We start from the raw sequence: 12815 nt of genomic DNA, 5'->3' as shown, positions 1-12815 counted from the left end.
TGGATACAGCAAGAACGAGTTCAATAGAGCAATTCGACCAATAAACAGTGCAGATCGTCCGGAGAAAACAGATACGCATGATGAGCGTAAAGGCCGTTTTACAGTCGGCAATTTTTATTGCCCGCAACTTTCTTGCACGCTATATTTTGTTCTACGATAGTTTTATCAGTTTCGAGTTGCCGGCAACTTTTGTTGCACTTGCCGGCTATAGTTCCAAACGTAAAATTTCTTGCAGCTAGCCGCAATTTTAGTGACTTTTCTGGTTCTTTTCATGCTGCCAACTGTTCGTTCATAGTAATATAAATCACCAGCACTGGCACATTTGCTTATTTTCGTTTTTCATGAAAATAAACTACAACTTATGTTAATCACAATAATTTCCTTGGCAATATAATTGTAACCTCAAACGAAAAAAGAACAAACAAACGAAATTTGGATTTTTTTACGTATAGTGAATAGTTGGTACGCTTGATGGATTTGTCTAAATGTAAAGTTTAACATTGCAAACTGTAAAGAAGAGTACTAAAAATATAACTGCAAGAAAATAGTCACAAGACGGAGTATAAAAGAAGTTGCAGATTAGGATAAACAGAAAAATTAGCAGTAGCGGAGCACGCACTGCTAGACGGCCACCAAATACGTTTCGACGAAGTGGACATTTTGCACCAGTCTCTCTGATACTACCCAAGACTAACCAGAGAGACCATTTTTCATCAACTTTAAACATGACAACAATTTTAATAAGAAAGAGGAGGTAACGGCCCTTAATCCAGATTGGAAACGGGTTTTGCGGCAAACAGCGTGTGCGCCAAAACACTTGAATCCCCGCCCACTTCCCACGCATGAGCACACGGCCGGGCTGCGTAAATACGACAGGGGATCCAGTAGTTGAACCCAACGAGGACCATGGGCTAGATTTAAGTTAGCTTAGGAAGCATTAGAGGATGTGTTAGGTTAGGTTTAGATTTAGGTTAGAATAAGTTAGATTAAGGCCCGTATTTATAAACGATACTCAAGCCGATACTCAGCTCATGCTTGGCCAAGTACGAGATTGTTCTCAAGCAAGAGAGACGATTTATAAACAGTACTTCGTGAATTCTCGGCGAAGTATCGGTCGAGTATAGATGCATAGGGACTTTCGTATTTATTTGGTAATTTTATATTGGAGCTATTGGCGAACTTGGCGAATCTAAGATGACGTCAAAGTTATTATATAAATATGTCTTTAGAATCGCTGAAGGACTGGCGAAGATCACGAAGATTACCGGACACAAGCTACAATATAATATACACTTTATGTAAGAAAGTAGACATGTAATCATAGAAACATGTTGCAAACAGCTACTTGTTGTTTAGAATATCTAGAATAGAAATCTACTTGTATATAATCTTGAACATACCAGCAATTGAGTAATGGGTGATATTTGATATTGGTAGTCCACGATTATCCGCTTTCAATAATGGTTCGTTTATGAAAGGTAATATCACCTCAACTATAGTGGCCATTGAAAACCGAAACCTTTTCACAAATTCTACAAGCGGGAAAAACAAAAGGATTTTTGCCATCTCGCATATATATTTTACTAACATGTTGGTCTTCGTTTATTTCCTCCTCTATTACGTCCAAATATTCAAAAGCTTGTCCATTCTCATATTGTATACGATAGTAAACTCAAAAAAAAAAAAATCTAAAAACATAACATAAACAGTAATATAACCTTAAAAACCGTTTGACGGTTCAACGAAAAATCTCGACCAATGGCTGGGTAGAAGCAATACTCAAGCCACCGTCAACCGATACTTGAGCAAGCAAGGCTGTAAGCACTGGCTTGAGAATGAGAATCCTTTATAAATCGCAATCGAAGCCCAAGTATCGTACTTGAGGCTCGACTCATGCTTGAGCAACGTTTATAAATACGGGCCTTAGTTATACGATGTCATTTAAAACAAGAAGATGTCAGCATTAAGGATCCGTAGAATAAGTAGCAGTAAGAAGTATTGTAAAACTTGTCTGAAATAAATATGTTCAAAAGCAAGTAGTTGAACCAGTCTTAGTCGGAAAGCACGGGAGATCGCCCACTGCCTCATCGCCTTTGATAATGTCCACCGCAGTTTTGGACGAAACGTCAGGAAGAAATTCCCATGGACCACGGCTTCAAAGCTCGGAAAATATTTCTAAATGTGAAAAAAAAGAATCTCAGGCTATTTGCTATTTTAATAAGTTTAATTATTTAGTAATTCAAAATTGTTGACCGGTACTTTTTTATTGCCACTTAAGACCCAGAATATATTCATCCAGAAAAATTGAACATATTTTCATGTAGTGTAATTTACATATTCTAACGAGAGTACAACAACAATATCTACAATAGGTAAGCTGCATAAACTGTAAATATTTAAATATTTTGATTGGACTTATAAAATTTTACTGATAGAAAACAAACTCAATTATTAATAATGCACAAAATTAGTGTCTAGGTAATTAGAAGTATTGGTCTTTTTGCATGCATGTGGAATTTTTTGCAATACCAAGACCAGTCTCGCTTATCACTATACATAATACTGCGAAACTGCAGCATTGTTTACTGTACAGTTTGATTTGGATTCAAACTTTGCTATTCGTTCACTATTTCATTTAAGCGAGTGGAAAGTAAGGCATATTTTCCGAAATTTTCGGGATTTTAAATTCATTATGCAGTGAAAAGACATGTACTTAATATTGTTGGACATTTTTTAACAAACTTGATTTCTCTTAACTAAATTATTATCAATATCTCTTTTATTAAAATAAAAAGGGAGACTTGGAAAGCCAACTAAAATTAAAGTTAAGGGATAACAAAGTTTTAAAATTTTTGTAAAATCTGAAACTATAGGAAAAACTCAGTTCGCACCACCAATTTCGGACGAAATGGATAAAATTTCCATAAAGACAACTATTATAAAGGTAGGCAAATTAATTATCATTAGTAGTAGTGTTAGAATAGCAGTCTTATCAAACATACATATTTATCAAACCGACATATTTATCAAACAATACTAAGGGTTTTTTCGGTCGGCCAAAATTGAAAATAGCATTTCTAAAATGTTACCTGCATTCTGCATTACGTTGCATTAACTTGATTTTGCAGATTATACCCGAACATTGAATAGTTCTTTTAGAATCCATATTGCACAATTCTTAATACGTTTGCAACCTGCGGTTGAATATTGGTGCAACAACTCTTGGTGCTCAATAATATCTGGTAATGTTTTGCATCTGGGATTAAAATACTATTAAATTATTATGCTTATGAACTAACAGATGTTAAGTGATGCAATTTTCTAAATAATAAATTTGCATTTCGCAAGAATAAAGCATTCACATTGTAGAATACGAAGGCATTGTTTTATATTAGATACTGAAAGGTGCTTATCTTAACACGGCCAATAAAGGATGGGCTCTGAAAACCCTTTCACATAACTGATACTAAAACCAAGTAGCTATAAATTAGTCGCGGTACTACTTCAGATCTTCGACCAACAAACTGCGGCAGCAGGTGAATGTCACGGGGCCAAGAACTCACCCAAGAATCTTGGGATCCCAGGCATGTACTGGGTTAAATTGGAACAATAATCAAATGAAGACCGGTAACATATATTTATCAGTATTTGATGCTAAGTCGTCTTTGTTTTATGAGTAATCTTTTAATTCTCTTAAATGTATGAAATTTACAACCGGTTTGTTAACGATTCAAAGATTTTCTAGCATATACATAGTTATAAAAATTACTATTAGAAAATCTTTACACATCGTATTTTCTGATGTTCAAATTGCGCGCATTCTTTAATGGTTTTTTAATATTTGGTAGTTCGTGGCGGTGATGCTATTTAGTGAAAGATGCCTATTGAGATTATTGGTCAATAGATAGCGGCAGAAAGAATATTTTATTTTGCTTTGGCTCACGTTTTGCCAATATTTATGCCATACTCAAGGTTCATGAATTTAGTGCTTTCTGTCGGGAACAGGGCTAACATCATGTCACCAGAAGTGGATTATAATTATACTGAATGTATTTATGTTTATGTTAAAAGAATACAAATGACGTGGAAATGTTTTACAATGCACTAAAATAAATTAATAATTTGAAGGTTTAAGCAAAAATCAAGTAGATTAGAGTAAATTACAAAATAAGTAAGTTATATAAAAAGTACTCATCATGAGCCGACACTAACTGTCGGCATGCAACAGAAAGGGCTATTTCACTGGGTCATTCACTGTAATCTAATATAACTACAGGTAATGAATAATTTAGCAGTGAAACATGATAATTTATCATATATTCTTATAGTTCTTATAAAAAATGCTCAATTTTGGTAGCTGCTCAACGAAATTGAAATCAGATTGCAGCAGAATTAAGACAATATTAAGGTATTAAAAACGTGGTCAGAACCTTTTCAGTGATCAGAATCACCAAGTGATGATACTTCTAAAGTTTTGATTGAGATTCAATGAATAAAAAATGTGAAAGGAAAGTGGAGCCTGTGTTTCAGTCAAATTTGAGGTACTAAAGAGGTGCAGTTTTATTTAAAACAGCATTAGGTTGACTATTATCTCGTACCTACTTGGCGGCAGGGTATAAAGTTATAAAGGTAAATTATAACTTTCCATTGTCTCGGAATTCTCGACCTCTCATGTGAGTTTGTCAACATTGCGTTCTACAACGTGTATTTTTATAACAATATTTTATTATTATAAAATAATGAATTTTATTCGACTAAAGACCGTTTCATAAGCTTCACAGCTAATTCCTTATTGCAACAATTCATTTTGCAGTGATTCGATAGCGGACCGAAATCTTTGTCTGCTCGACCAAAACCAATGCATGCATTCGATTAAAAGTAAATTTCAAAATGTTCCACATTTACAAATGAAAGTGAAATGGATTCGTTTACCTAATCGACTGATCCAACGAGTTTTATTTAGGCAATGAAATGACAGTTTAGTTTGCAAATTATCCCTTGCAATTTGGCTAAGATGAACGTTGACGTACACCTCTACCTCTAACTTACAATTAAACTTGCAATCCAGTTTCGGAAACGAAGCCGGTTAAATTTGGAAACAAGAAAGTGACTTTCAGTCACAACAGTTAGAAATTTGGGAACTCTTCCATATATTTTTTATGCAAATATTTTTAAACAAATTTTACAAAACTTTTCAAAATTTGCCTTCGTCTCATTATGATTCCAGCAACAAAATCAGTGGTATTTCGCTTTACTATAACCAAGTACAGTCACTTCTGCTTCTATGATTGTATCTTCAGGACGCTAAACGGTTGACCTTTGCCTGTAAAAAAAACACTTTAAAGTGCAGACCAAAATATAAACTTTAATGTGACTTTTCATCTAATAAAGCTCCTTAATGAAAATTTCGAAATTACTAATTTTTGTAAAAACGCGACATGTCAATGAATTTAAAAAGCAGCTAGAACTTCCGAAAATAAAATAATATTAACAGGTCCGCATTTTAGGAAATCAAGTGATCTATCATCTGGAAGACAGAGAGTGTAATTTTAAATATATCAATGTTATTTTTTTGCAGATAGAAACATATCAAATTTACGTATAACAGCTTTAATCATGTTTGTTTTATATAGATAAATGTGTAGGTGATATTTTTTTTGGATTTTACGATCACCTACCTTTATAATTAAGAAAAATAAAAACTTTGATGGGCAAAAGTAGGACATTCTATTTTCATTGCCCCTCTACTGACTTACTGTTTCTGCGATCTCAATAATTCACTCTCCTTTATGTTTAATTCATACAGAACAAATTAGAAACTGCGGAAATCTTATGGAACACATTGGAACAGAAGTTGTCATAATGTAACTTCTTCGGAGTTGAGGAGAGACTTTTAGTGGATCCAATCCAGTTTCCCAATATGAATGAAACGTACCCAACGATAGTGTATTTGTCTTAATTATGTGTAGTTTTAAAAATAATTTAGGGCGGCAAATTTGCCATTTATGTATTAATAGTATTTATTACCTGGCTAATTTCTAATTAATCGAAAATTTCAAGGCTCAAGTGCTATAAATGTCTTTTCTTTATTTTATAGACTTCTTGACATCGGAGGGTTTCACTACCGACCACTTTTATCGGCCAATAAAATTTGTAAAATATTGGTGAAAAATTCGTTCAGTACGTTCCTGGTTCCCACATAACTATGATCGTCGCTTAAAATCCTGGGATCCAAGCACTAAACAACTCTTAATTACCCATTACACAAACGAACCGACTCCTTTGATATAAAGCGATGTGACCGGGTCCCTATATACGGGCGTTACCGACTTTTCGTAAAAATATATTCGATTTATTAATTTGAACATACTTTGAAAAGGCTCAGCACACAATTTATTTTCCAACTGTTAGTTGCAATTGGCGATCAAGATGAGCACTGTCTTAATACGGCTGCATGTAGTAGACATTCAGTCTTTAGTTGTCTATGAAATTTGAAAAATTATTGTCAATCGACATAAACACAACACAAGGGAGGGTCATGACACCCATGATGACATGACGTTGGTATTGTTGGATAGAGAAGATCAGTAAATAGCCTTGCCTTGAAAAATTTACTCAAAAAAAGTAGAAAGTGAACTTCCCTAGGGTTAAACTATGGAGGGAAGGAGTAGATGCAATTTATTCATTTAGTATATATTTTTCATTCATTTTTATGCAGAGTGGGAAACATGTCAATTCAAGAATACTCAAGAAGTTGTATTGGGTTACATAACTCCATAACTTTTCGCATTTGTGGGTGCCCCAAAAGCATCGATGATTTTCACTGCAGCATTATAAAAAGTTAAGAGTTTAAGTTCATCTATAAATGAGGCCCGATTAGTGCTTCTTACAACAAATACATTTTAGGAATTATGGAAATGAATAGTTATATTTCACATATACATACATCGAAATTTATAATAATAAATGGAATTTTAAGTAAAACATATATAGTTGTGGCATAAGTTTGAAACAATTATTGAAAAATGAAGCACACATCATGAGGTTATGAAGGGAATAAGACATCGGACAAATGACTGTCTCGGCTTTGCTGGCACAGACGTGCTCTTTTCATCAAATTCTCAAAGACTGTTCCGCATAAATTTTGCGGTATTTCAGAGATACAGCTTTGAATTTTATCTTTTAAGGCTTCAAACGTTGTTGGTTTGTTCACATAAACTTGTGACCTTAGAAAAGCCCAATAAAAAAGTCCAAAGGGGTTAAATCGCATGATCTGGACGGCCAATGCCGATCTCCAAAACGAGAAATAACACGACCAGGAAATGACTCGTGCAGGAATTCAACAGTTCCTCTGGCTGTATGGCGTGTTGCACCGTCCTGTTGAAAGCACATGCTGTTGAGATCCATATTTTGCTGTTTTCGCACAAAAAAGTTAGTTAACGTTTTACAATAACGAACACCACTCACGGTTACTGCTTGACCAACTTCATTTTCGAAGATAAATGGTCCGATGAAGCCTCCAGCCCACAATGCACACCAAACAGTGACTCTTTCTGGATGCATCTGTTTCTGAACGATCACTCGTGGATTTTCGGAACCCCAAATGCGACAATTTTGTCGATTGACGAAGCGATCAAGATGAAAATGGACCTCGGCACTAATGATCATTTTCATTGAAAAATCACCGTCCATTTGTCGTCTGCGGGCATTAGTTCTTGAGCCAATTCAAATTTGTACGCATGAAGCTTCAAATCTTTTGTTAAAATTTAATGCATAGTGGTTGTGGAAACACTAATTTCCTGAGTTCTATGCCGAATTGATGTGGTTGGACTTTCCTCAACATTTGCATGTACTACTGCGATATTTTCAATCAAACGACCAAGACGAATGCGTGTTTCTGTTTTCACTTCATTACTATTATTGTACGTACTTTCCTGACTGTGTTTCAATTCCAAATTGTCAACTGTCAAATCAACGCTACACATTGAAACTGATGATGGTGGAAAACACCGAAACGTTTTTTTAATTGATAAATAGACAATAAATGACTGAAGAACCCAGGATTTGATTTTAATTACTATTATTTACCATGCGTATAACGACATGGTTCGATTTTTACAGTTGGCTTTATTCTGCCACTTACAATTGAGTATTTTTGCAAAGAAAATCTGCTTCGCCCACAAAATAATGCACATTACTTTAAAGTGTGTTGGTTAATACTGGTGTGCTCATATTCAAATCAATTGTAGACAATATTATGTTCTCAAAGGCTCAATTAATCATGACATGACCGTTTCATTGTGGAAACCTCATTTAACCATTATTCAGGAAACAGCCTTCAAGGTAATTAAAAATTCATCAAGTCATTAGTTTTAAAGAACCGAAAAAAGCTCCATGTCATAAAATCACCTGCCACTAAACAGTTCCAGATCAGCTCCCGGAACGTTAGCCATTTGTGTAAAGGTGACTAGTGTCAGGAATTTTAGGAATTGTTTTAACAAGGCCACCCAGAGAGCGGCTTCACTCTCTATCATCGGTCCCTTATCTTTATTGCTCGTACCGGGCCTCTTAAAACAATAAATTTAATATAGTAGGTACTCTTTGGAGTTTAATTTGGTGCCATTCGGGATGCCAGCTTTTATAGGGCACGGATCGACACGATTTTTAAATCAGTGGCTCTTTGGTGTGACCGCTTTAAATCGGCCTATCTACAATGTCTGCAACATTAAACTTGTCAAAATAAAAATAAACTGTCATAAATATCATATAATCTTTTCTCTTGCGTATATTTTTGAGGTGCATATTTTGCAATAATAAAATATATGTATTTTTTTTCCATAAAGCATGTTTCATATTTACAATTAAGATAAATTGTTACAAATCGATTTACATTTCAAACGCCCTTAAAACGACAAAAAGTGTGACACTCGAAGAATATTTTGAAAAAACTCTTTCAGTTGAAAGAGCCTCTAAAAAATTCAAGTTGTTATTGTTGTTTCATCATTCTGAGAGCAACGCCCTGATTTTTTACACTGGTCAAAACTGCACTAATTTTAACTTGAATTAACTGGCAAATTTTGCGAAATTCTGAGATGCTTCCAACAAGTAGTTTAAATCGGAAACCTTGATTTTTTGCGCCAACTCCATGTAGAAATAAAAAACCTCAGTTGTTAACGTCTTCTTCTTATCTCCCAGTCTCCTTACGAAGGTTGGCGCTCCAAATGGCCAGTGATGTTTTGGAAACAGCTGCTCGGAAAATCTGTGTAGATGCGCTGAAACCACCTGCGGATGGCCTTCAGTGATGAGTTTTGGCGTCTTCCGATGGATCTTTTTCCTTTAATCTTCCCTTCGATTATGAGTTTCAGGATTTCGTATCGGCTGTCCTCATAATAAGTCCAAGATACTGTGTTTTTCTTTCTTTTATCGTTTGTAGCAATTTCTTTCCTTTGTTCAGACGTCTTAGAACTTCTATATTGGTTATCTTCTCTGAGTCCGGCTCTCACTGCCATATAGGACAGAGAACAGATAACAACGGAGCATGCATGTCCTGAGCTGCAAGCTCAATTCCAATCTAGTAAAGAGCTTCTTCATACTAGCCAAAACCTTCCTAGCCTGTTCTATTTTGGATCTGATTTCGCTTTTAGGGTCACAGTCCTGATCTATCGAGGTGTCCAAGCATTTAAACGAGGAGACCTGCTTTACATATTTGCCTTTTATGGTCAAGACTCCGGCATGATGCTCTACCAACTAAGCTACGAAGCAGACAGATTCGTACCAGCCTTCGGACAGTAAATCTTTCTTGATTCCAAATACGGGGTGGTATTATATAAGTGTGCAATTTCATACAACTACTACAGAAACCGAAACCAGATCCCGCCAAAAGCAGTACATTTTTCTTATTCCAAAAAATTATTTGTCCTCTACGCCAAGAAAAATCCCTTTAAAATTAATAAATTATCGGACAACGTAAAAACTCTTCATTTTCATGGTCAAGGTTATATTTTTACATGTTTTGTAGAAGACTATGGTCTTGGTTTTGAATATGTTCATGAAAAAATCATATCGTTGGCTTTGTTTGACTATTTTATGGATCATTCTCTGTAATTCTCTTGGACTTGTCCATAAGTTCTCGTACGGTCATTTCCAATGTAAGACACATTAATCAAATTTGTTTTTAAAAAGTTGACTTCTGTTTCCATTTTTTCAGTTTGAATATCTATGGAAAACCATGCAATTTTGTTTAGATCTGAATTTTTGACAAAGTTTGGTTGTACATCAGATTCCGGATAAAAATAATTCCTAACTTAACATCTGATTATTTCAGTTTTTTCAATGGTTGATTTTCTTATTTGATTAAATGTGCACACAATAATCTAGAAAATTTAAGAAACCAACTTTCACCTTTCAGTTAAAACTTCAGCAAAAACTAATTGACAATCTGAAAATGGTATAAACACAGCAATTATGATTTTGGCTGTTTCTTTTCTAACATTGATAATATATTTCACACACATTTGCCTGCCTTAACTTCCGCAGCCCGTACACATAAGGAATATAAAGAATAATTTATTATAATTAAATGCATAAATATTTTTTGCATTAAAAACTGTCGTAAACCCACAGGCTCAAGTCATTTAAATATTATTACCACTATAAAATGTATAATTACTTTGCCAATATTACACACGAGATTATGCCCATCAGGCGAGTCAATACAATCCCGCTCATAAACTCAGCTAGTGCCCCATACCTGATGAAATACAAATTTTGTGATTACCATAAAATTGCCAACAGGAAAATTCACTTATTTTATAGATTAATTCTTAAATTATCTCAATTTGATAACCGGCGTAAGTTTCAAAAGTCGTTAACTATGTCAAAACATCAATGAGCAGAAATATATTTTATAGAGCCAACATGAGAATACAACCGAGATGCCACACAGGGAGAATCCAAACGATTGCATTTTAAGTGATTTTGAAATAAAACGGTCTTTTAACGGACCGTTTATAACAATTTCCTCGCTAATTTTGCGCATTTTAATCGACATTCTGATCATGGTATCTTCATTTCAGTGTGTGTTCAGCTCGAAATTCTCATTTAATTAAATACTGGCATTGGCTAGCAAATGGTTCTGGAAGGCGCCAGAATGTTATGATAAATCTTGATTTGTGCAATCGTGGCTGGACAGAACATATTTTCTTAAGTTGCTGCTAGGATAAGTGAATGTGCAGTAATTTAAGGTGACAAGCCCTGAATGAAATTATTCTGGGTCAAAATACGCATTAAATATAAATATCGTGGATCTATTTAAACAAAAAACGTTTTCTAGTAATTTCTTTGAAATTGTCTTTAGGTCAAAGTAGTAATATTAAATTAAAGTGTAGTTCTCTTTATAATAAAATTACTTATCAATTAGTTCGCGTTAGTTTATTACAAAGCTAAAACAAAAAACGTCTATTTAGCTATATGTGGGTCATTCAAATCAATACCACCTAGAATCGTAAGAACTTTGAACGGCAGAGCCTGTCAGCTCAAATTAAAGAGCATTGTGTTATCTATTCAGGAATACTAAACACACTAAAATCGCACCAGCTTATTTTTGAGCAAAACAATTTGAGCACTGGATTGTTGATGATGGTCATGGCTGAATTTTTTTAGATTTTGGTCCCGATTTCCTGCTCCGAATTTCGAACAAACGTGTTTTTTCTGATATTTCAGCTTCAGCTCTCGTTTGAAAGTTTGTAGTTTGGTTTTTATTTATGGTTTATGGACTTGAGAAGTTTCAAGCGGCATGGGTTTTTAAGAGGTGGAAGTTTGGATCCGTCGAAGAGTCATATCAAATATGAACAAAGTACAAATACTTTCGCAAAAGAAGACTCTAAAAGTACTACTTTCAGATTTTTTAAGCGTGAATAGCATCATGTCTGGAACCCCGTTTGGATTCAAAGAGGAGATGATTGAGAAAAAAATTGTGGCTCTACAGAAAATATCCAGCTGAAAACACTCAAAGTTTCATAAAAATCCGACAGCATTTAAATCAGCATGAAAAAGTCTATTCCGCTCCATGATTGGAGGTGTGTCTTCACGGCGACGATCCAAACTTGTTTGAAGCAGATACATGCGTTTGAAAATATTTGTGTGCAAACCGGGACTTTCTACAAAACAGTTAACATTAAAAAAACGTAAATCGAACTGCAAATGATTTTTACAAAGGGACGATCATGCAAACAATTTCAATTTCAATTGTAACGGAAATGGCCTGGGGTACTCACGTTTGGAATGGGGGATCGAAATTCATGGTATTTCAGTAAATGGGAGCCCCATTTGGGCCCCATTTACTGTCAAATATGACACTGACAAGCGGGAAGTTTCGCACCTGTTCTGGAGATTTCGAGAACTATCTGGGATACCTGGACGAAACTATATAAGCGACGACAAGAACCACACAGGAGGAGTGAAGTGACAGCCGCGCCTGAGTGCAGAAGAGGTTAAACCCCGCGAGTCGGAAACGCGTGTTTTCCGTTTGTTATTGTTATTGTTTGTGAAGTTGACGTTAATTTAGAAGTTAGTTTGTTCCTGTTCCGTAGTTAAAGTTGTAGCGAGTGGAATAAAAGTTGGAAGCAGAAGAAAGAGTTTAATACTCGGCCATCCACGGTACAGTATATCAGGTTAATTCTATCTCACTGCTACCAATCGTGTCAAAATTATTTGAAAATCTGATTCTGAAAAGGTTGCAAGTAATCATTGAAAAATACCACCTAATACCAACGCATCAGTTTGGGTTCCGTAGTCAACATTCAACGATTGACCAA

The 12815-nt window shown here is 34.9% G+C and overlaps 1 long non-coding RNA gene across 1 annotated transcript; it reads right to left on the bottom strand.

Annotated features, from left to right (window-relative positions):
- Window positions 1-6909: 6909 nt before the first annotated feature.
- LOC125503872 lies at window positions 6910-7610 on the bottom strand. The gene is made up of 2 exons (XR_007281124.1): window positions 7468-7610; window positions 6910-7413 (listed from the first exon to the last, which is right to left on the bottom strand). It is a non-coding gene; the product is annotated as an uncharacterized LOC125503872 (long non-coding RNA).
- Window positions 7611-12815: the final 5205 nt, after the last annotated feature.

This window comes from Dendroctonus ponderosae, unplaced genomic scaffold (assembly GCF_020466585.1).
Source record: "Dendroctonus ponderosae isolate FM_Combo_2020 unplaced genomic scaffold, Dpon_F_20191213v2 Dpon_F_20191213_3, whole genome shotgun sequence".
Lineage (NCBI taxonomy): Eukaryota > Metazoa > Arthropoda > Insecta > Coleoptera > Curculionidae > Dendroctonus > Dendroctonus ponderosae.
This window is presented reverse-complemented; position numbering and strand designations above follow the sequence as displayed.